At 41.0% G+C, this 23,102-nt stretch overlaps 1 protein-coding gene across 17 annotated transcripts in view; it reads left to right on the top strand.

Moving 5' to 3' along the window:
- Positions 1-23,102, top strand: part of LOC115618974 (protein BANP-like) — a 186,603-nt gene that overhangs the window by 18,113 nt on the left and 145,388 nt on the right. The window lies entirely within an intron of this gene.

Genomic DNA, 23,102 nt, shown 5'->3' with positions numbered 1-23,102 from the left:
TAACTAGAAAAAACTTAATACTCCTCTAAATAATTACTTTTTATTCTCCATTACAAAGGTGCATAAGCAACTTTCCCATGTCATACCATTCTAGTCAAGATATACTAACTTCATCTTTTGTCAGTCTGCTTTTCCCTCTTTATCACTGCCTTTGAGCTGTCTCAATATCTGAAAGCTATTTTGTATATATTTTTGGTAGGTTATGCTTGGTGCAGTTTCAGGTGCACTACTCTAGAGCTCTGTAGGAAAAAAAAAATCAGTTCCTTGCTTTATATTTATGGTTCATCCATGTGATGTAACAGGGAGGGGGAATCCCCAAACACCACAAACATGACCCTTTATTGACCCTTTTTCTACTAGGCTCCTGCTGTATAATTTTTTTTTTTTTTTTTCTTTCAGTATTAAAACTTTTAACATGCCTGTTATAAAAATAGCTTCTCAAGGTTGTAATTGCATTTTATTTTTACGTCTTTCAGTTCATGCATTTATGAAGCAGGGTGAAGTATAACTTTGCTACTGTGAGGGTTCAGAGTTGGAGGTTTTTACCTGAGAGGGATATACTCAGCTCAGGTAGCTGTAGCTGTTGCATAACACACTGTTGCTTCATGGTTGTTAACTGAGTGTGATTAGTTCTGATGAATGGAGTCTAATGTTTTAAAAAGATGCCTTGTTTGTATTTAAGAATCTAAAATAATACAGAACCCAATGTGTTTCTTGATTTCTGTTTTAAAAGTTCAAATACCCTTTTTTATTTTCAGTGTAAATTGGTATAATCTCTGCTCCTCTTGCTGTAGTAGTCACCTCTCCAGTCAGGAACAGCTGATATCCTCAGACTTTTCCAAAACAACTTTTCAGATGTCCAAATACAGTGTTTGGGCCTCAGTTCAGAATTTCTTTACTGTTCTTTGTTCTTGTGCTGGTGATGAACACCCTGGCCATTAGACATCCTCCTTTTCCCTTTTTCCATTTAATTTTTCTTTAAAGTAGATGCTGTGTCTACATCTACCTATGCATTTGAAGGCTTCCCAGTCATATGTTGAAAAGGTTAATTATGGCTAAGTTCTGTATCAAAAGAGATAAAGTACATGGAATAACTATTTGGATCATAGTTCAAGTAACTAGAGTATTACACAAGTTTTTGCTAAATATTCTTTATCAATTATTTCTCAAGGAATGTTCTTTAAATCTGTTGCTAATTTTTTTTTGTCATTATGTTAGAGATCTTTGAGTTCTTGTGCGTAAGCTGAACTTCTTACTGTGCTTTGTGCACAAAAGACTTCAAAACATTTTCAGAAATGCATGGTCCCTTTGAGAGTCTATTAATTCATGTTCAGTGAATGCTTTCCTCTGTAAATTGTACTATTTTTTTTGTTTCTTATGGGATTTGCCAGACCTGAGGCGGGTGGTTTGGTTTTAATATTTGTAACCATTGGAAATGTCCAGTGTGTTAATGGTGAGTTTGGTGTTTAATCTTTTGGGTGTATAGATTTATGATGATGACTTCTCAGTCTGAACACAATTTAGATAGAAGTCTTGAAGACTGTGAGATTCTCTGCCCCAAATATTTGTTAGTGTTGGTATGAAGCTGCACGTTATCAAATGCATCTTGCCAATAAAGCACTGAGGGCCTTTTGTTCTTTTAGCGGTCTGTGGCCTATATGACTCAAAATAGTTAGGGGTGTATGTGTTTAACTTGGCATTATTAGCCATTCAGTTTCACAGTGATGGTGTTTTACACTGATTTCTCTCTTATTCATAAAAACCTTTATCACTTGTTGATTATTTCCAATTAAAGCCTGCATGGACTGTTTTGTTGTATGAACTCTCTGTATAGTTCCCTCTTCCCCTTACATTGCAGATGGCAGTGGAGAGCTGCCAACAAGAGTCAGTATTTTGGATAGTGATTTTCAGATTCTGCATCTGAATGAGATTCTTCAATCTTCTTCTTCTGCCACTACTGTAATACTGGGTTTGGCGCTCCAACAAAAACATTGTAGTTAGCAAAAGCATGTCAACCAGGTGGTGCTACGCTGCCAGTAAAGCAGACTTGTTCTTTTTTTCAATAAATACCTTGGGGTTTGTGATCTTTTCCACTCTACTGGAATCAAAATTCACTATATTCTTGGTAATTTAGTTATTTGCATTAATTTGGTGCAGATTTAACACAATCAAAATTTATTTTACAGCAGTGTACACACAGTAAAGTGTATGAACTGTGCATTATAAATTCACACAGTTTGATTACTTTGTGCTATTTGTGCTTTTAAAATCAAATTGCTTTCCGAAGACTTGTCAGTTTGAAATATGCTTAGGTCATCATGTGATGAAAACAAGGACAACTTGGACAGAGGAGTTTTCTTCTGCGTCATCTTGTGGTGGAATTGTGTAGTTAGAGCATACTAGGTGAATTCACAGCTATGCGCTATGGCCTGCCTTGGCTTGATCTAGAATTTTGCGTTGTGTGCAGCACTGTGCACTGGCTGCTTATAAAATGGAGTGTTAATCTGTCCATATAGCTGCACTAGTGAGGCAGGAGTCTCATTTTGTGATGGTTACCAGATTTATATTGAATAATAAGTTGTCTCTACTAGTAAACTTAACATATCGATCTTATCAATCTATCTATTGGGATAACTCATACCTGTTTTGTGCCAAACAGTTGTTTCCAACATTTAAAAACTCTGATTAGGGAAATGAAGCAGAAGATTTCAAGGAGATTTGCAATAAGTCAGAAACCACCCCATATTATTAGCTCCCAGGACAGAAATGCAATGCATGTTAGAGTCTCATTCTGCTTTCTGTCTCTTTATTAAACACATGAGGAGTGATATGTGTGGAAACTTTCCAACATCCTTTTCTGGATATGTGATTTTTAAAGGCTTGCTGATGCTGCTTGGAAAACTACAAAATTTTGAATTCAGAAATTACAGTACTGTCTGCTGGTCATGATATTTTGCATAAGTACATCATCATGAAGGCTAAATTGTGTCCTCGGTTCTTTTGTTCATATTGTTTACCCTGATCTGCTGTTATAGTACTTCATTATGTACTAGCTAATTGCAGTGCAGATAAGGAATCAAGTAAAGGGTACATGGTGCTGTGTAATGCATGATTTGTATGAATGGTTGAGATACAGGGGAACAATAGGCTAAGTTCTGGATCTCCAAGTGAGAAGTTTAAGCTGCAGCAAAAACTAACAGGAGAAATCTTCTTTTGAAAGAAAGTCATTCTGAATTTGTGAGACTTAAACTGGTTTGGGAGAAACCATCAGGGTGGTGAGGCACCAGAACAGGTTGCCCAAAGAATTGGTAAATGCTTCATCCCTGGCAGTGTTCAAGGCCAGGTTGGATAGAGTCTTGGGCAATATGGTCTAGTGTGAGGTGTCCCTGCTCATGCAGGGGGTTGGAACTAGATGATCTTAAGGTCCTTTCCAACCCAAACCATTCTGTGATTCTATGAAACAACAATAGGCCATAAACGATATGGAATGACTTGTAGCTGTTGTATTTCAATAAATCGTCACAGGAAAAGCAGAACTAAACAAGCGTAGTTTTGTGTAGGTTTTTGTCCTATACCCTCTACCTTTTTACTGGACAAGCCTTGTTTTTCCTGTGTGGTCTGTGATGCTCCCTGCTATGGGGTTTTGAAATCTTCCATGCTGTTCCTATGATAGTAGTATCTGTGACTGCTGGAGTTAGCTGCTGTGGGCTTGTCCTTATCCCAGCCCCAGATTTTAACAGGTGTTTAGTGTATCTCGGACACTTTATTTCTGTCAGATTTGGTCATAAGAGTGTAAAATTTTTTTGGGGATTGGAGAAAAAGGCTGTCGGAAGGTTTTGGAGCTAGTAAAATAGATGGCAAAAATCCTTAGATTGCACAAAGTTAGGTTGAACTATATGGAGTTTGAAAAGAGCCAAGGACCAGTAGCAAAATAATGTAATAAATTAGTACATGTATTTTTCCCAGTGTTCTGAGCTTTGTCCAGTTTTGTGCAGTATTAGCACAGCCCTGCTTTTCCATACAGGAAGTGTTTGACTCTTCCTCTGTCTGCAACATTTCCTGGCAGTATGGCTATTAAACCCCTCTAATCTCTTTTGTTTATGAGGTACCATGCTGGTCAAAAATCTCAGTAGCTGCTGAAAGCTTCTTGGATAGGAGAGCTGGTGCAATGCTTGATGGCTTGTCAGCATGGCAGCCTCAGATGATGTTTGAAATTTAGCATGTGTTCAGGTCTTGAGACTTAGAAATTGATGAATGTACAATGTGAAAGTGTGACTCAAATCTTTTATCCATGTTTTGAAGAAAATAATTCATCTGAAATATTTCAGTCCAGAAACAGTGTTATTTTTGTCAACGCCTTACCCACTCAGAAGAATGAATAATGGAAAGTTCAAGTATAAATTGTTAAGGTTGATTGCTTCTGATAACAGAGGAATTTGGTTTGGTTTCACAGAACCCTCCATCATTTGTATTTATGGGTATTTTCTGCAAATACTACATTGTACAGTTCTGTTATTTTGGACATTTTTCTTGGGTAAATAGAAGTAATTGAGAGCAATTTTTAGAATGTAGTAATTCTGGAAAGGATTTAAATTTAAAATTGGTGTTCATATTTAATAATAAAAGTGTTTCTGATGAAATATGGAAACTCATAGGTAAGTGGAGCTTTTCTTCAGCTATTTCCCTTGAGCCTTTCTTATGGTAAAGTTGAAATACAGGCCACATACATCTGGTTCTTTACCATATGTGTTTGTGGCTAACCAATTAAGGATACCGATCACTAAGTGTAGAGATAGAATTGCACATATTTTTGTCTTTAATGGGAACTGGAGAGTTAAATGGAATGGCAGAGTTTAATGCACTCAGTTACTGCACAAAGACCTAACATGATATCCTTGAACAAGGCTGGTTAGTGGGTTGGACTGTAGTTTATTATGCTGGAAGGCTGGAGAGAGGCTTTTTACAAGGGCCTGTAGGGATGGGACAAGAGGGAATGGCTTTAAAATGACAGAGGGGAGCTCAAGATGAGAAGAAGCAGCTCTTCCCTGTGAGGGTGGTGAGGCACTGGCACAAGTTGCCCAGAGAAGCTATGGCTGCCCTATCCCTGGCAGTGTTCAAGGCTAGGTTGGACGGGGCTTGGAGCAACCTGCTCTAGTGGAAGGTGTCCCTGCCCGTGGCAGGGGGTTGGAACTGGATGAGCTTTATGGTCCCTTCCAACCCAAACCATTCTATGATTCTTAAAGTGGAGGTGCTTCAGATAGTCTTGTCTGCAGTTAATTGTGGTGTTGGTAGATACAATCAACTAGCTTTAGAAAACAGCATGTGTCTCTCCTGACTTAAGATAGGAAACAATTTTTTTCTTTTCAGAAGAGAGTGCTTGATGCAGTTGTGAACCAGATCGGATGTATGAATGTATATTTCATTAATAAATTTGTCTTACCATTAAGTTTAATCAAAAGGATGTAATAGGTTTTGAAGAACATGATTTGTCCATCTCCTTTGTTTGCAACATGCCATTTGGCAAGCCTTTTTGGCTCCAGATTTCCCAGGTTCCAGATCTGTGTTTCGGGTGTGTGATTGTTTCTTTGTTTACAAATGGCTTTGTAATCAAATAATGCAAAATTGAAAACTGAGATAGTTTTAAACAAAATTGTAAAACAGGAGGGTGTGGGGTGGAAAAAATGGTAGGATAACTGTTCTTCTAAATTTAGTGAAACTATTATTGCTCCTGCATAAAGTCTTAAGGGGGAGGAAAAAACCCCAAACAAACCTAAAGAAATATAATCAAGGGTGCCCCTGCCCATCTCCCCCACTTGGGGACTGGCTGGGCAGTTGGTTATCAGCTGCTTGCTGATAACGAACAATTGCACTTTTACTGCTGAGCATGATGACGCCATATGGTGTGGAATATCTCGTTGGTCAGTCGAGGTCCGCTGTCCCGGCTGAGTCCCCTCCCAGTTTTTGTGCACCCCTAACCTACTCACTGGGCGGCCTGACAAACGGAAAGGGCCTTGACTCTGTGTAAAACCCAAAATAGCTAGAATTCTATTTTTCCCCTGCGAGTTACAAACCCCTTGACCAACCTAATTTCATATTATCAGGTATTGAATAGCTTTTTAATTTTTGTTGCTTGCTTTTTTTTTATTTTAATTTTTTTTTAATTTTTTTTTTTTTTATCAGAAGGGTTTTTATAGATTTATAATCATAGAACAGTTAGGGCTGGAAAGGACCTTAAGATCATCTAGTTCCAACCCCCCTGCCATGGGCAGGGACACCTCGCACTAACCCATGTCGCCCAAGGCTCTGTCCAACCTGGCCTTGAACACCGCCAGGGATGGAGCACCCACAGTGTCCCTGGGCAACCCATTCCAGTGCCTCACCACCCTCACTGTAAAGAACCTCTTCCTTATATCTAATCTAAACTTCCCCTGTTTAAGTTTGAAGCCATTACCCCTTGTCCTACCACTACAGTCCCTAAGGAAGAGTCCCTCCCCAGCATCCTTATAGACCCCCTTCAGATAGTGGAAGGCTGCTATGAGGTCTCCACACAGCCTTCTCTTCTTCAGGCTGAACAGCCCCAACTTTCTTAGCCTGTCTTCATATGGGAGATGTTCCAGCCCTCTTATCATCCTTGTGGCCCTCCTCTGGACTTGCTCCAACAGTTCCATGTCCTTTTTATGTTGAGGACACCAGAACTGCACACAATACTCCAAGTGAGGTCTCACAAGAGCAGAGTAGAGGGGCATGATCACCTCCTTCGACCTGCTGGTCACGCTTCTTTTGATGCAGCCCAGGATATGGTTGGCTTTCTGGGCTGTGAGCGCACACTGCCGGCTCATGTTAAGCTTCTCATCAACTAACACCCCCAAGTCCTTCTCCTCAGGGCTGCTCTGAATCTCTTCTCCACCCAACCTGTAGCTGTGCCTGGGATTGCCCCGACCCAGGTGTAGGACCTTGCACTTCCCATTGTTAAACTTCATAAGGTTGGCATCGTCCCACCTCACAAGCGTGTCAAGGTCCCTCTGGATGGCATCCCTTCCCTCCAGTGTATCAACTGAACCACACAGCTTGGTGTCATCAGCAAACTTGCTGAGGGTGCACTCAATCCCACTGTCCATGTCGCTGATAAAGATGTTGAACAGGACCGGTTCCAACAGCGATCTCTGAGGGACACCACTCATTACTGTTTTCCAACTGGACATTGAGCCGTTTACCACAACTCTTTGCATGCGGCCATCGAGCCAGTTCTTTATCCACTGAGTGGTCCATCTGTCAAATTGATGTCTCTCCAATTTAGAGATAATAAACTATCCTACTATGTTAATCCAGGCTTTTAGAATGGTAATTCTTCAGTTCTAATCACTAAATAGTGGCTGTGGAGTTGCTGTCATATATAGTTAATCTCTTTCCCAAGTTTGCTGCAGTTGATACTCTAACTCATTAGGCAATGTAAACCGCTATCCAAGTTTATAGCTATGTTTTCTTTCATTTAAAAAACCAAAATTAATTCAGTAATAAATTAGCATATTAAACCTTGGGGATTGTTACTGTCTTTAACTGAAGCTGAGAGGTCTGAAGGCCCTCAATTTGCAGGAATTTTTTTTTTTTTTTTGCTTTTTTTTGGTGGGTTGTTTTTGTTTGTGTGGGGGGTGTGTGTGTGTGTGGTTTTTTTTTTTTTTTTTTTTTTTGTGTGTGTGTTTAAGTAGCCAGTTTGAAACAAAGCATGTATTGAGAAATATAGTATCCTGAAAGATGTATGGTGTATGGTTTATTTTCAAGTTGCAGGTACATTACTCTGCCTGCTGTGAGCCTGAGCGCATGCATTGAACTTTAGGCCTGAATAAATATTTCCCTGGAAGGAGATCCAGTTCCCATGACAGTTCAGCAGGCAGCTTGGCAAAAGATTTCAGTGATTTGGCGTGTTAATCAGAATGTGTTATAAAGGTTTTATTTGAGCAGCTTTGGAGTTCATCAGGTTTTCAGAAATTCTTACTGCTTTCTATAAGCAAGCCGGGTTTATTTATCCTTCAGTATATCTTGTGGTAGAGTATCTTTTTGGGGCCTCATGCAGCAGCGTCTTTAGTGCAAACCTTCAAGCCTGGGAGTGGCTGACAAAACCACAAATGAACTTTCATCGTTGCTTTGGACTTGACCCTGGGGCATCAATAAATAACCTTTTTCAGTTACTTTCTGTCATCAGTCAATGGCGCTGTGTGCAACCATTTATTTTAAATTATCAGTTCAAGTGTCATGTCTGTAGGTTCTGTTTAACATTTCTGTTCTGTTTAAAATTAATGGGTTTGTTTCATGAAAAATTGAGGATGATTGTGTTGTCTTGGTGTGAATAGCTCTTTCATGCAAGTCCAGTCTGTTTATGTCTGGGTATGGAGTGGGTTGAAGGAAAATGGCACAATTGTCTGTGATCTATTTTCACCATGTTCATTTCAGGCATGCTCACAATTAGGGAACAAAATCAATATTAACAGAAGTTAAAGATCATAATTAAAACTTCATGACTTTAGAAGATTTTGCCCCTTTTATGAATTTAAAAATCTTGTTTGGAATCTCAAATTTTTTTAACAAATATAAGCAAAAACTTGATATTTGGATAAAAGATTTCTGGTAAAGTGGAAGTTTGGCTGAGGGAGTCAGAATTTGAACATTCATAATTGCATTGATTGGCCTATAGTGCTGTTAATTTCAGTGCCTTTTGTGCCTTCTGTTTTCAGTTCTTCTGTCTCCCATTGGGTTTTTGGCGCCCCCCCTTTTTTTTTTTTTTTTTTTTTTTAAATTTACATTTTAGTCTGGAAGAATTGTTGTGGCTTCAATTATGTAAGTGGATAGATGAAAAACCCGAATACCTTCTTGAGCTATAGTAGGCATGTTGATCTGAAAATTATGGTTCTGTTTTGCATTCAGAAATTCAGTTTATATAACTGCACTAATCGAAGGAATCATTTGAATAACTGTCAGCCCCTCTTTCTTTATCCTGCATAGTGATAGTTTCTTAGGCTGTGGTGGTGGGGGACACGACACAAAAACCCCCGCACCCCAATCTTGGCATCTTAGATTCCTAGAAAACCTGAAAATACTTTCAAATTTTGCTAATTTGTCAGAAAAACTTGTCAGCCTCAGCATCTTGAGACTGATTCTGGTCCTGCATAGCAGTAAGAATACCAATTTACATCTTTTTAGTTTACCTCCATTGAAACACACATTTCTTGGAGAAGTACCTGCTATGGATTAAGTGGGCTTCTGTGATTCGTTATATTTAGGATCAATACAACTTTATACTGAAAGTAGTTCAAAAACTCTCACAACTGATTTTATTGTTTTTTGGTTTGTGTGGGGTGTGCATTTCCCCCTCCGCCGTGTATATCCTGCAAGATCTACCACAGCAGTGCTGCAAACAATGGTAATTCTTGCTTTGGACTATTATGCTGGAGACTTAAATATTTTGATGAAGCTTGCCCTGTTGGTTGTCTGTCTGGAGACTTAGTTATAGATCAGCAAGTGAAGATTTTTTTGTTGCAAACCATCAGTTTATGAAGATTTTATGTTTGCTCCCTTTACTATGGGGAGTTAAGTCACACAGAATTAAGGAGAAATGGCATCTTGGATTTAAGAAGCTTGTACGGCAGTGTTCTCATTGGAATTTCACATTTTGTTATTGTTGCACTAAGATATTGAGGAGCCAAGTGTTGAGTAATCTGTTGTTGGGATTTGGTAAATTCAGAAACAATGTATAATGTCTAGACAGTGTTTAGGATGAGAATATAAGGTCAGTTATGGAATTAAAATAATACCAACATTTCATCTGTGTTTTGGAGAGTTGAATAATTTGTGCACGTATGGGATAGAATTCCCTAAACGTTTTCAAACTGACCAAGATTTGAACTGTATTGATTGATTCTCCCAAGTCCAGTTTTCCTTGGGTTACTGGTTGCTGATGAAATATTGTTTATAATAGTCCAGTGATTCAAATGAGAAATGGATGCAAAATGTGTGGCTTGGATCTTTTTAATTTTGGTAGTGGTGCTTAAAATGTGCCTGTGAGGCTTAACAGTCTAGAAGTAATTTTTTAGAAAGATAGAAAGATAAAATTTTGAATTCTTAAATATAATTGTCCTGGGTTCAGCTGTAGCAGTCATTTTTCTCCTTAGTAGCTGGTGCAGTGCTGTGTTTTTGTCTTGAGCCTGAGAACAATGCTGATAACACTGATGTTTTTAGTTGTTGCTAAGTAATGTTTACTCTGATCATGGACTTAGAGTCTCATGTTCTGCCAGTGAGGAGGGGCACAAGAAGCCGGGAGGAAGCAGAGACAGGACACCTGACCCAAAATGAGTCAAAGGGGTATTCCATACCACAGCATGTCATGCCCAGTATAGAAACTGGGGGGAGTTACCCAGAAGGCCAGATGGCTGCTCGGGTCAGGCTGGGTATCGGTCGGCATGTGGTGAGCAATTGTATCCTCTCCCCTTGTTATTTCCCTTATCATCATTATTATTATTGGTGGTAGCAGTAGTGGTTTTGTATTATACCTTAGTTATTGGACTGTTCTTATCTCAACCTGTGGGAGTTACATTCTTTCCCTTCTCCTCCCCATCCCTCTGGGAGCAGGGGGAGGAAGAAGCAGGGGAGTGAGCAAGCGACTGCGTGGTTCTGAGTTACTGGCTGGGCTTAAACCACGACAGTTCTTTTTGGCGCCCAATGTGGGGCACAAAGGGTTGAGAGAAAGACAGATCTGACCAGAGTGTGTCTAATCATATTTGTGATAAGCACTCATTGTTTTGGATTAATAGTCACAGTGTTGATTTATTTGCTCTCAGAGTTGTTGTGCTTGGTCTTGGAGTTTCAGCATGTCGTACCTTCCTTACAGCCACTATTTGCTGTTTTAGTGTTTATCAGCTGGGGGGCGTGGGCTAAGGTTATTGTTTCACTGTACTTCATGGTAATGACTTGTAATACAATAGACTCACTGATCATGAAACTGGTCTGGCTTGTGTTCCCAGCATGGTCATCACCTCTATACTTTGGGAGGCATATAATGGAATTTTTTACCAATTAGACATCTTTTTCCTTTCCTTGGGGGGGTCAACCTATGGAGTAGATATTCCCTCACACCATCCACTCTCCCACAAGGCTATTTACAGTAGGAGTAGATTCTGGAAAAGTTAAAGATCTTGAATATCCTTTCAATGCCCTTGAAAGCATCCTGCTCCTTTTGCTGGGAACCAGTATTTTGCTGCATATGCTCTGTGTTTCACCCACAGCCATACCACCCTGGGAACACCCTGTTTTGTCTGATCTCAAAAGTTAAGCAGGGTCCAACTTGGGTCTTGTCTAGGGTTAGAGAATGATATAGGAGGATGACCAAGAGATTTTCCCCGAGGCTGGACAGTCATGAGTGGCAGGGTGTGTAGGATCGTATGGGCAAGTATCTGGGCCAGTGGGCCCCTTCAGTGCTTTGGAAGCATCGGAGATGGAATCGATTCACTATTCAGAGGTAAAAGCCATCTAGGTGACCTTGGACATTGCTGAATGAGTGGCCAGTACTTTATACTGACTCGTGGATGGTGGCAAATGCCCTGTGGGGGTGGTTGCAGCAATGGAAGCAGAGCAACTGGCAACGCAGAAGTAAACCCATCTGGACTGCTGCATTGTGGCAAGATATCGCTGCTCGGGTGCAGAACCTGGTGGTGAAGGTACGCCACATAGACACTCATGTACCCAATAGTCAGGCCACTGAGCAACACTAGAAAAACCAACAACTGGATAAAGCTGCTAAGATTGAAGTGGCTCAGATGGATTTAGATTTGCAGCATAAGGATGAAATATTTTTAGCCTGGTGGGCCCATGACCCCTCAGGCCATCAAGGCAGAGATGCAACATATAGATGGGCTTGTGATCGAGGGGTGGACTTAACAATGGACACTATTGCCCAGGTTATTCACGAATGTGAAACATGCTGCAATTAAGCAAGCCAAGCAGTTAAAGCCTCTCTGGTATGGAGGACGATGGCTGAAGTACAAGTATGGGGAGGCCTGGCAGATTGACTATATCACGTTCCCACCAACCCGCCAAGGCAAGCGCCATGTGCTTACCATGGTGGAAGCAACCACCGGATGGCTGGAAACATACACTGTGCCCCATGCCACTGCCCAGAACACTATCCTGGGCTTTGAGAAACAAGTCTTGTGGCAACACGGCACCCCAGAGAGAATTGAGTCAGACAATGGGACTCATTTCTGGAACAGCCTTATAGACACTTGGGCCAAAGAGCATGGCATTGAGTGGGTATATCACATCCCCTACCATGCACCAGCCTCTGGGAAAGTCGAACTGTACAATGGGCTGTTAAATAGGTTGTTCCTGCCTGACCAGTTTGGTGGTCTTCTGTGATGGGGCTATGGAACTGATGGACAGGGGCAGAGCAGTTGACCTCATCTACCTGAACTTGTGCAAAGGGTTTGACACTGTCCCACACGACATCCTTGTCTCTAAATTGGAGACACGCTTGTGAGGTGGGCTGATGCCAACCTTATGAAGTTTAACCAAGCCAAGTGCAAGGTGGTGCGTGGTTCTGAGTTACTGGCTGGGCTTAAAACATGACAATAATGCTAGCTAAGATTTTCAGCAGTATTCACTGAAAATGAAGTTTTAGGTAATAAACTCCCTTCAGAGGTTTCAGTTTTATAATGTGTTACAAGGCTTAGGATTTTAATGTTTGACAGGTAATCATACAGTAAGTTTTCTTGGTTGTTACTCTTAGCCCATGCAAGTGTGAAATACTTTAACTTAGGTTCAAAGCATCAGAAGTAACTTGTGCTTGCTCTGAACCACGTGTGGGTAAACACTTTATTTCTACTTAGCTAATACACAAGAACTTTGTTCTGTGTGTCAGACTTTAGTGAATCCTTTTATTCTCATTTTGTCAAGAAAAAACTTGTGAAAGTTGTGGCACAAAACCAGAAGGGCAGTTGTGTCAAGTCCCTTGTGGTGCAGTGCTATTCAGAATAGTGAGCTAATAAACAAGAGAATTGACCGTGTGCAGAATTTGCCCATTGTGCCAAGATATTTTAGAAATCCACATCCTTTATTTGTAAGGCTGTCTGAGAATGAGAGAGAGGCATACATGTGGATCAAAAAGGCTTTCAGGTTTATACATAGATGGGGGGGCATTTACTAGTGTAATTAGTGTCTAAGAACCCTTAAAACCAATTATAGTAGTATTAAAACATGGGTTAACCTACCCCCTTGCCAAATCCCATAAGGGTCATATTAGATGAATTCCGGGTAAAGCAAAACATTGGCTTTAATTCTATGGTTCCATGAGCATAGCCAGCTATTGCATTAAAAAAAATAAATGTAAAGGGTACATGACTTGAAATTTGGTTCAGGATAAACGACTTCATATACGTGTCCTGGGTTCAGCTATAGCAGTCATTTTTCTCCTTCTTAGTAGCTGGTGCAGTGCTGTTTTTGACTTTCAGCCTGGAAACAACACTGATAACACCGATGGTTTTAGTTGTTGCTAAGTAATGTTTACTCCGACCAAGGATTTTCTCAGTCTCATGCTCTGCCAGGGAGGAGGGGAAGCCGGGAGGAAGCAGAGACAGGACACCTGACCCAAACTGGCCAAAGGGGTATTCCATACCACAGCACGTAATGCCCAGTATAGAAACTGGGGGGAGTTACCCAGAAGGCCACATTGCTGCTCAGGTCGGGCTGGGTGTCGGTCGGCGGGTGGTGAGCAATTGTATCCTCTCCCCTTGTTATTTCCCTTATTATTGGTGGTAGTAGTAGTGGCTTTGTATTATACCTTAGTTATTGGACTGTCCTTATCTCAACCCGTGGGAGTTAGATTCTTTTGATTCTCTTCCCCATCCCTCTGGGAGCAGGGGGAGGAAGAAGGCGGGGAGTGAGCGAGTGGCTGCGTGGTTCTGAGTTACTGGATGGGCTTAAACCACGTTATTTAGGCAAAAGGAAAAGCATGAGCTATTATCAATGGAAAAGAATTATTGTGTTTAATGGAAGTGGACAGTTTTTACCTCATGAATGTTGTAAAATGGCTGATAATTAAGATTATATTGTAGTTAAACCCTAAAAATCTTAATATATTTGAAGCAGTGCACTGGATTGTGGAAGCATGTTACATACTACGTATTTCAAGAAGTAATTTATTGAACATATAGTAAACAGAAGGGGGTGAAAAAGCCTTATATCCATTTGAATTCCAGTTTTGAGAATTTAAATCTTTTTAATGTTACAGTCTCTGGAGATGCTTGCAAGTTTGAAAATGCAGCAATAAGAGCACTCCCTGGAAACTTTTCCTGTAAGTTGGGGTATTTAATTCATTGAGTACAACAAAATGAATAAATGAAGAGGAGAGCAGCTAAGGAGTTTGTGATTAAAGGGGGGAGGTTTTCATCTTCCTCTGGAAAGGAACTTAAAGTTGTGTTTCCAAGTAATTTCCATACCAGTTTACACCAGATTCAAGTACCTTTTTTTTTAATAGTTGTAAAAACAACTGGTCTTGCTACTTATGGAAAATAATAGAGTAGTATAGTTTTAAAAGAAATAATCTGCATTGTTTTTGGAGAGTCCTAGCTTTAAGCAAGGTGGGAAGGAGCTATAGATGGGTTTACAGCTTCAAAAGGATAAAACAGCCCAACAGCTAGTAAGGTCTCAGCAAGGTTGGTGAGATGGAAGACTGCCTCTCTGCTATCTGCTTTATTTGGCAGGAGATGCTATGTCCTGGGTTCAGCCGTAGCAGTCATTTTTCTCCTTCTTAGTAGCTGGTGCAGTGCTGTGTTTTTTACTTTAGCCTGAGAACAGTGCTGGTAACACAGCTATGTTTTTAGTTGTTGCTAAGTAATGTTTACTCCGATCAAGGACTTTCTCAGTCTCATGCTCTGCCAGTGAGGAGGGGTGCAGGAAGCTGTGAGGAAGCAGAGACAGGACACCTGACCCAAACTAGCCAAAGGGGTATTCCATACCACAGCACGTCACGCCCAGTAGATAAACTGGGGGGAGTTACACAGAAGGCCCAGATCTGTGCTTGGGTGGGGCTGTGTATCTTTCGGCGGGTGGTGAGCAATTGTGTTGTGCATCAGTCGTGTTTATCGTTTTCTTTTCCTTTTCCCCTTTTATATTCTCTCCCCTTATTTCCCTTATTATTATTATTATTGGTGGCAGTAGTAGTAGTTTTATATTGTACCTTAGTTACTGGACTGTTTTCATCTCCAACCTGTGGGAGTTAGATTCTTTCGATTCTCCTCCCCATCCCTCCGGGAGTGGGGGGAGGAAGAAGAGGGGGGCTGCGTGGTTCTGAGTTACTGGCTGGGCTTAAACCACAACATGCTATTTAACGGATGCATTTCCAAATGTAAAAAACATACTGTTTGGAATCTGATTGTCTTTTCAAACAGAATTTTTCCTTTTTGTGGAACTGTACATTTTTGCATATCTTTAGCTTTGTCCCATATTGAAGGGTGGAGTATGAGACAGGAAATGTGATCCTGATAACTTTTAAGTTTGTATTCTTTGTAAAAAGTGTAGAGTGTTACAACTTCAATATCCCTTCAGGGTATATGGAAATCAAGTTTTAGTACCAGCTGTCAGGGTAGCAGCATCCTTGGCCTTTCCATACAAATCTATGTGTGGTGGCAAGTGTGGTTGGGTAATTGTGAAAAGCAAGAAAACAGAGATGCATGATGAGAGTTATTTACAAATCTGCTCTATAAGAGCTGTGTGTTTGAGTTCTGTTTGCAGAAACCTAATATTGTATGTATTTGCTGTTTATCTGGTGATTATCAAGATTTTAGTTACTCTAACTAGTGTCTTGAGAGCCAGTTTATAACACTGCTTCCTTCACGCCCAAACTTCCAGTGCCACTGAAGTCAGACTTATGCTGACTTATTTTGTAAGAAGTTTTGGAAAATCTAGAAATAGCTAATTGTATAATAAAGGATTCAAGTCTTTACTTTTTTTTCATACAGTGTTTTCTAAACATAGCAATTTCTATTCTAGTACTAAGGCTTCAGTAGATCATTTCACTCATAGTAACTGTGTTCAAGATCAGTCAAGCCTTACAGATCAGCCTTTTGCATTTTGTGTTTAATACAATCTCCAGTATGCTGCAGTAATACTACTTTTCTAGTTCAGGAAGTTAAAGCTCAAAGACGGGTAACAACTGTTCATTTCTTCCTGTACTGTCTGGAGGAAAAAAAAAGCTATCTTTGCTCTTCTATTATCTATATCTTCTTTTATCTTACATTTATCTTTAAAGATGCTCGTATTTGCCTGTTAATTATAAATCATGTCATGTCCATTTCTTGTCCATAATCAAAAATAGAAAACTAATAATGCCATTTCTGTTAGCAGTATTTTTCAATCCTAGTTATGTTGTTTGCATGTGGCCTGGATGTACTGTTTTTTTTTTTTTTTGATGCTTTTGTGTATCTGCTGAGGCCAAAAGGTTCAAGTTGTACCTTTGTATACCCATACCATAAAATCCCTGAAGTAACCACCTTGTTTTAAGTGGTAGGTTCTTTGGGTCACTTGCAGCTTTCTCTGACTGTTGGTGAACTAGTTGGAAATGGGTATTGTCATTTGTGGATGACTACACTTGATTGTACAGGTGTGTTTTCTCAGAGCAGAATAATGCACAACAGATGTTAACAGCTTCTAAAACTGGTTGATAAAAATGGGTCTTAAAGGTAGTGATTCATGTCTTTCTGATTGTCAGCCAATTCAGAGACACACTCTAGGTAAGGCTGTGTACAACAAACTCTATATAATGTATTTTGTAGCTTGGAAAAATGGCTCTTTTTTGAGCTAAAAATTTGATGTTAAATGCTTTTAAACTGTTAAAAGTATGTTTTTAAAAAATGCTGTGTTTGCTTTATTATAAATTGATTACAGCTTGCTTAGTTTTCAGATCTATGAATCTCTCTCCAGTGATGGCTGGTGTACTTTGGCTTGTCTTTTCACAGGATCTAAACATTAGTGCTGTCTTTATAATGTCTGCTCTTATGTGATGTTCCAGATGCAAAGAATCCAAAGATAATTTTTGATGACTGAACTTTTATTGAAAATTATGGATAACACTACTCCTTTTCTGGCAATTGGCTTGACTGGGTGAATATGGTTTAGGGATGTTAAAACTTTAACTGTTCAAGTGCCCATGCAGCTCCCTACCCCTACAGCAGGTGTTCCACTGGTCTTCATCTTGGTGAATCATTTGTTGATGAGTTTGCTCTCTCCTGTGTGATGAGGAGCTACATTGATTATTTTTTTGGCATAAATCGAATGTAATTTTGTGTATGCTTTGCCAGTTTGTGGTTTTATTCATGTGTCCTATAGTGTAAATTCATAAGTTGCTTTTCTCATTCCTGTTTGGATAGGGAATCTTAACTGTATGTACAGAAGGAAAAGGAAGCAGGTGGTCATCAAGAGGAAGAAGCATTTAGCATTATTTCCCTAAATAGTGATGAAAAGATCCAGAGTGGCTGGTGTTACAGATGAACACAAGTGTTAGTGAAAGATAAAGAAAAAAAAATAGGCAAAACGCCAAACTTCCAAAATGGTATTTTTCTGTAGATTTTCCTCATGGTAGGGCTAATTGTAATATTCCTCCAGAGGCCCCCCCCACCAAACATGAGTTATATACTCTTAAGTCTTAATGTTTCACCCCCAGCAGTAAACTGGAAGATGTGAGAGTTGAAGGTCTCTTTGCCAGACTCTGCTTTCTTTAAGGCTGTGTTTGGCTGGAGACCTTTAGTACAAGCAGTCTGCCAGCACTAACTCCAACTTTAGCCTTCCCGATCTCTCTTTCTGCATCTCCTTCTGAGACGTACACTAGAGGAAGAGAGAATGATATCCTCGGGAGCCCTGCCTTCCACATAAGCAGCACCCACTGTTACCTCCTCAGGCAGGTTAATCACAGAGAAAGGTTAATTGGTGGTTGTAGATTTGTTGTTTGGAGTTGAACATTTCCAGTTATTTTAGCTGTTCTCTATCACTGTGCTTTCTGTGTGACTCAGTTTTCTCTCCAAACTGCTCTACAGATTGGGTCCTTACAACTTGAACAGTTCATTTCCAAATGTAAAACAATTGATGGACAATTTGGTGGTAGCTGTGGCTTGTTAGAGATGTTTTCCTTGTGTGTGGTGTCTGGTTTTGCCTTTGTGCTGTATAACCAGGAAAATATGTCAGTAAAATGGTATGCTTAATTAGTGGCTCCTCCCAAAACAACTGTGAAGGTGGATTTTTTCCTGTCAGTAATCCACTCTACTAACTGGGAAAAGTTAATTCTTGGAGAGGAGCCAGTGTTTTCATGGGCATTTTAGGGATAAATTGGAAAAAATGTTTATGCATTGAAGCTAGCTTGAACGTACACTGATGCATTGAAGAGGGGATAAATCTGTGCTGGTGGGCTGTACAAAAGTATTTCCTTATTTTAAATTTGCTTAAACTAGCTATATGCCATCTAGCTCACTCACTAAATTGTTTTTCTTAAAAATTAAGATTACTAAATAAAAGCCAAACCCCAAAGGGCAACTCCCCCAACTTCCTTATTTTATGCCAATTTTTAGTGCTAAGTGTCTTTTCCAAATATAAACTGAGTAAAATATGAGTAAAATCCTAAGGACTTTTATGAATGTAATTTTATTGCATTTATCTCTACAGCTGAAATTAATTATTCAGTGTTCATTAAAAATAAGCTTTGGTAAGTTACCTTTTAAACAGGCATTCAGAAGTGATTGCAAGAAAGATGGTGATAAAGCGTCTAAAAGGAAGTGTAAATTTCTTGAACATTTTAAACCAGCGTCTCAACTTCAAATGTAGCTATGTGGATAATTTGGGAGATGTAATGGGAACACATAATATTGCTGCTAGACTGGGGGGACTGCCAGCATTGCCACTGTCAAGTATTGCATTTATCAAGTATTTAGTGTGGGTTGTTTTTGTTTGTAAATGTTTGGTGCTGGCATTGAGAAAACATAAGTTGCCTCTTTTTTTTTTTTTTTTAAATAATGTGCAGGTGTTTTTCCCCTTGATAATGGAGAAAATTCTGAAAAGGTGACTAGGAAAGCATCATAAACCTTTATACTCTGGACAGCAGCTAAAAAAACTCAAACAGAACCCTTCCATTTATTGCTTAATTTAACTTGAAATTCACAGACGAAAAGCTATAGTACAGTCTGCACTCATCTATGATGAGACAAACATCTTCCAGAGCTTCTCAAGGTTTGCAGTCCACCCAATCCTTGGTAGTCCATGAGGAATCCCATTTGTTGATAGCACCAGATGCAGTTACTGGTAAAGGGGAGGGTAGCCCTGTGGCTTTTTGTGTCCAAAAACCTGTTGTCAACCATTTTATCTGCGTCAAAGTTGAGATCCACTTATTGTTAGCTCTTAGGGCAGTTTCCTATCTTTGCTTTAGATCTTAACCATGGCTATTGTAGCATGTAAAGTCTTAAGTAGACACATGAATATTCAAGCAGTCAGGCACTCTGTTACAGCTGTAACAGAGTTGCTGTCATCAGATTTGTTTGTGTTTCAACAATTAGCCAAGAGATACCATTAGGAAAAATAGATGTACATCAGTCATGTTTGAGATGTTGGACCAGTAAGAACAATAGTGAGCTATTTAATGTTGGAAGCAAAGAGAAAGAAGAAAGCTGCCTGCGTCACTAAACCACAAATTTTCTTCAAAGTTCTCTCCTTAAGCTTACCATGAGTACAGCAGAAACAGGCTTAAGTATCAAAACCATAGAATCGTAAAATAGTTAGGGTTCGAAAGGACCTTAAGATCATCTAGTTTGAACCCCCCTGCCATGGGCAGGGACGCCTCGCACTAAACCATGTAACCCAAGACTCTATCCAACCTGAACTTGAACACAGCCAGGGATGGAGCATTTATCACTTCTTCGGGCAACCTGTTTCAGTGCCTCACCACCCTCACTGTAAAGAACTTCTTCCTTATATCTAACCTGAACTTCCCCTGTTTAAGTTTGAACCCGTTACCCCTTGTCCTGTCACTACAGTCCCTGATGAAGAGTCCCTCCCCAGCATCCTTGTAGGCCCCTTCAGATACTGGAAGGCTGCTATGAGGTCACCACGCAGCCTTCTCTTCTCCAGGCTGAACAGCCCCAACTTAGTGAGCCTGTCTTCACACGAGAGGTGCTCCAGCCCCCTTATCACCCTTGTGGCCCTCCTCTGGACTTGCTCCAACAGTTCCATGTCCTTTTTATGTTGAGGACACCAGAACTGCACACAATACTCCAGGTCTCATGAGAGTAGAGGGGCAGGATCACTTCCTTTGACCTTCTGGTCATGTTTCTTTTGATGCAGCCCAGGATATGGTTGGCTTTCTGGACTGCAAGTGCATGTTGCTGGCTCATGTTCAGCTTCTCATCAACCAACACCCCCAAGTCCTTCTCCTCAGGGCTGCTCTGAATCTCTTCTCTGCCCAACCTGTAGCTGTGTCTGGGATTGCCCTGACCTAGGTGTAGGACTTTGCACTTGGCTTGGTTGAACTTCATGAGTTTGGCATCAGCCCACCTCACGAGTGTGTCCAGGTCCCTCTGGATGGCATCCCTTCCCTCCAGCGTATCAACCAAACCACACAGCTTGGTGTCATTGGCAAACTTGCTGAGGCTGAACTCAATCCCACTGTCCATGTCGCCGACAAAGATGTTGAACAGGACCGGTCCCAACACTGACCCCTGAGGGACACCACTCGTTACTGGTCTCTAACTGGACATTGAGCCGTTTACCACAACTCCTTGCGTGTGGCCATCCAGCCAATTCTTTATCCACCAAGTGGTCCATCTATCAAATTGATGTCTCTCCAGTTTAGAGACAAGGATGTCGTGCGGGACAGTGTTGAATGCTTTGCACAAATCTAGGTAGATGATGTCAACTGCTCTGCCCCTGTCCATCAGTTCTGTAGCCTATCATAGAAGGCCACAAATTGGTCAGGCAGGATTTCCCCTTAGTGAAGCCATGTTGGCTGTCACCAACCACCTCGTTGTTTTTCATGTGCCTTAGCATACTTTCCAGGAGAATCTGCTCCAAGATTTTGCCAGGCACAGAGGTGAGACTGACTGGTCTGTAGTTCCCTGGGACTTCCATTTTCCCCTTCTTGAAAATGGGGGTTATATTTCCCTTTTTCCAGTCATCAGGAACTTCACGTGACTGCCATGATTTTTCAAATATGATGGACAGTGGCTTAGCAACTTAATTTACCAGCTCCTTCAGGACCTGTGGATGGATTTCATCAAGTCCCATGGACTTGTGCACGTTCAGGTTCTTAAGATGATCTCGAACCTCATCCTCTCATTCTCCAGTTTTCTCAGCAGCTCCTTCTCCATCCATGGAGGTCTCCTGGCCCTCCTGCCACATTTCTTTCTAGTTGGGACGCAACACTCCTGAGCTTGGAGCAGGTGATCCTTGAATATCAACCAGCAGTCTTGGGTCCCCCTGCCCTCTAGGGCTTTATCCCATGGAACCTTACTAAGCAGGTTCCTGAAGAGGCCAGAGTCTGCTCTCTTGAAGTCCAGGGCAGTGACCTTACTGCATGTTCTTCTTGCCGTCCTGAGGATCTCGAACTCGACCATCTCGTGATCTCTGTAGCCAAGGCTTCCCTGGAGCATCGCATTCCTCGCCAGTCCCTCCCTGTTGGTGAGCACGAGGTCAAGCATGGCACCTCTCCTTGTCAGCTCCTCTATTACTTGCAAGAGGAGGTTGTCTTCCACGCAATCGAGGAACCTCCTGGGTTGCTTGTGCCAGGCTGTACCGTCCCTCCAACTGATATCAGGATAGTTGAAGTCCCCCATGAGGACAAGGGCCTGCGAGTGTGAGGCTGCTTCTATTTGTCTATAGAGCGCTTTGTCCACAGAGTCCTCCTGATCAGGTGGTCTGTAACAGATTCCCACAATAATGCCCCCCATTGCTGTTCTCCCTTTGACCCTGACCCACAAGCTCTCTGTTGACTCATCACCTGTCCCCAGACAGAGTTCCATACTCTCCAGCCTATCACTGACATAAATAGCAACTCCCCCTCCTTGTCTGCCATGCCTGTGTTTTCTAAAGGGCCTATAACCTACCACTCCAACACTCCAGTCATAGGAGCCATCCCACCATGTTTCCGTGATACCAGTGATATCATATCCCTGTAGCCGTGCACACATCTCTAATTCTTGTTTATTGCCCATACTATGGGCGTTTGTATAGAGGCATCTGAGCCGAGCTCCAAATGAAGCTGACTCATCGGCTGGAGCAGCTGAAATATTGCCGCGATTGAGAGACGGGACGCAGCTTGATGCAAGCAAGATGTCGTTTTATTACAGTTATCCATATATATTTATACTTGTCTCTACCTAGCGTGTCTCATACTGATTGGTCTATCTTTTACAGAAGGCACACACTAATTGGCTAACATAAGACAAACTATTAATCAAGCATTTATCTCCCCCCAGCAACATCTTTTCTTACACAGAGTTAGCTCCTCTCCATCAAGGTCGGCTACTCCCTTCTGTCTCGACCTTCCCAACCCATGATTGATAAATAAACACTGGGCCATTCCTTCTCAGCCAAGCTTTTATCCTTATCTTATTCCTCCCATGGTTTACGACGGACAAGTTCCAACACGTCTCCTTCTATCAGCTGAACAGCACTGGGAGTCCTGCTGAGAGTAGCCAAATCCTGTCCCACAAAATATCTCTGCGTTGTTCCAAGCATTTATTACAGGTGCTGGCAGCTGACTGGGATTGTTGGGATGGATCCATGCCCCTCCTCCCCCGATGCATCTAGTTTAAAGCTTTCTTGACCAGCCTGGCAAGTCTCCTACCAAAGCAGCTCTTCCCCTTCTTTTTCAGACCAGCTACACCAGCCTCCAGTAGACCTGGCCTCTCAAATTGAGTCCCATATTCGAAACCATACCTTAGAATATTAAGTGGTGGTGTGGGAATAATGTTAATAATCTCTGAAACCAAATCAAATGATCAGCTGCATGCTAGAGACAATTATTTGCTTCATATTTACTTTTGTATTCTAATGTAGACTTAGTGTGCTTTTTCTATGCAACACTA

Source organism: Strigops habroptila, chromosome W, assembly GCF_004027225.2.
Source record: "Strigops habroptila isolate Jane chromosome W, bStrHab1.2.pri, whole genome shotgun sequence".
Lineage (NCBI taxonomy): Eukaryota > Metazoa > Chordata > Aves > Psittaciformes > Psittacidae > Strigops > Strigops habroptila.
Note: the sequence above shows the minus strand (reverse complement) of the source record. Positions and strands in the feature narration are given on the sequence as shown.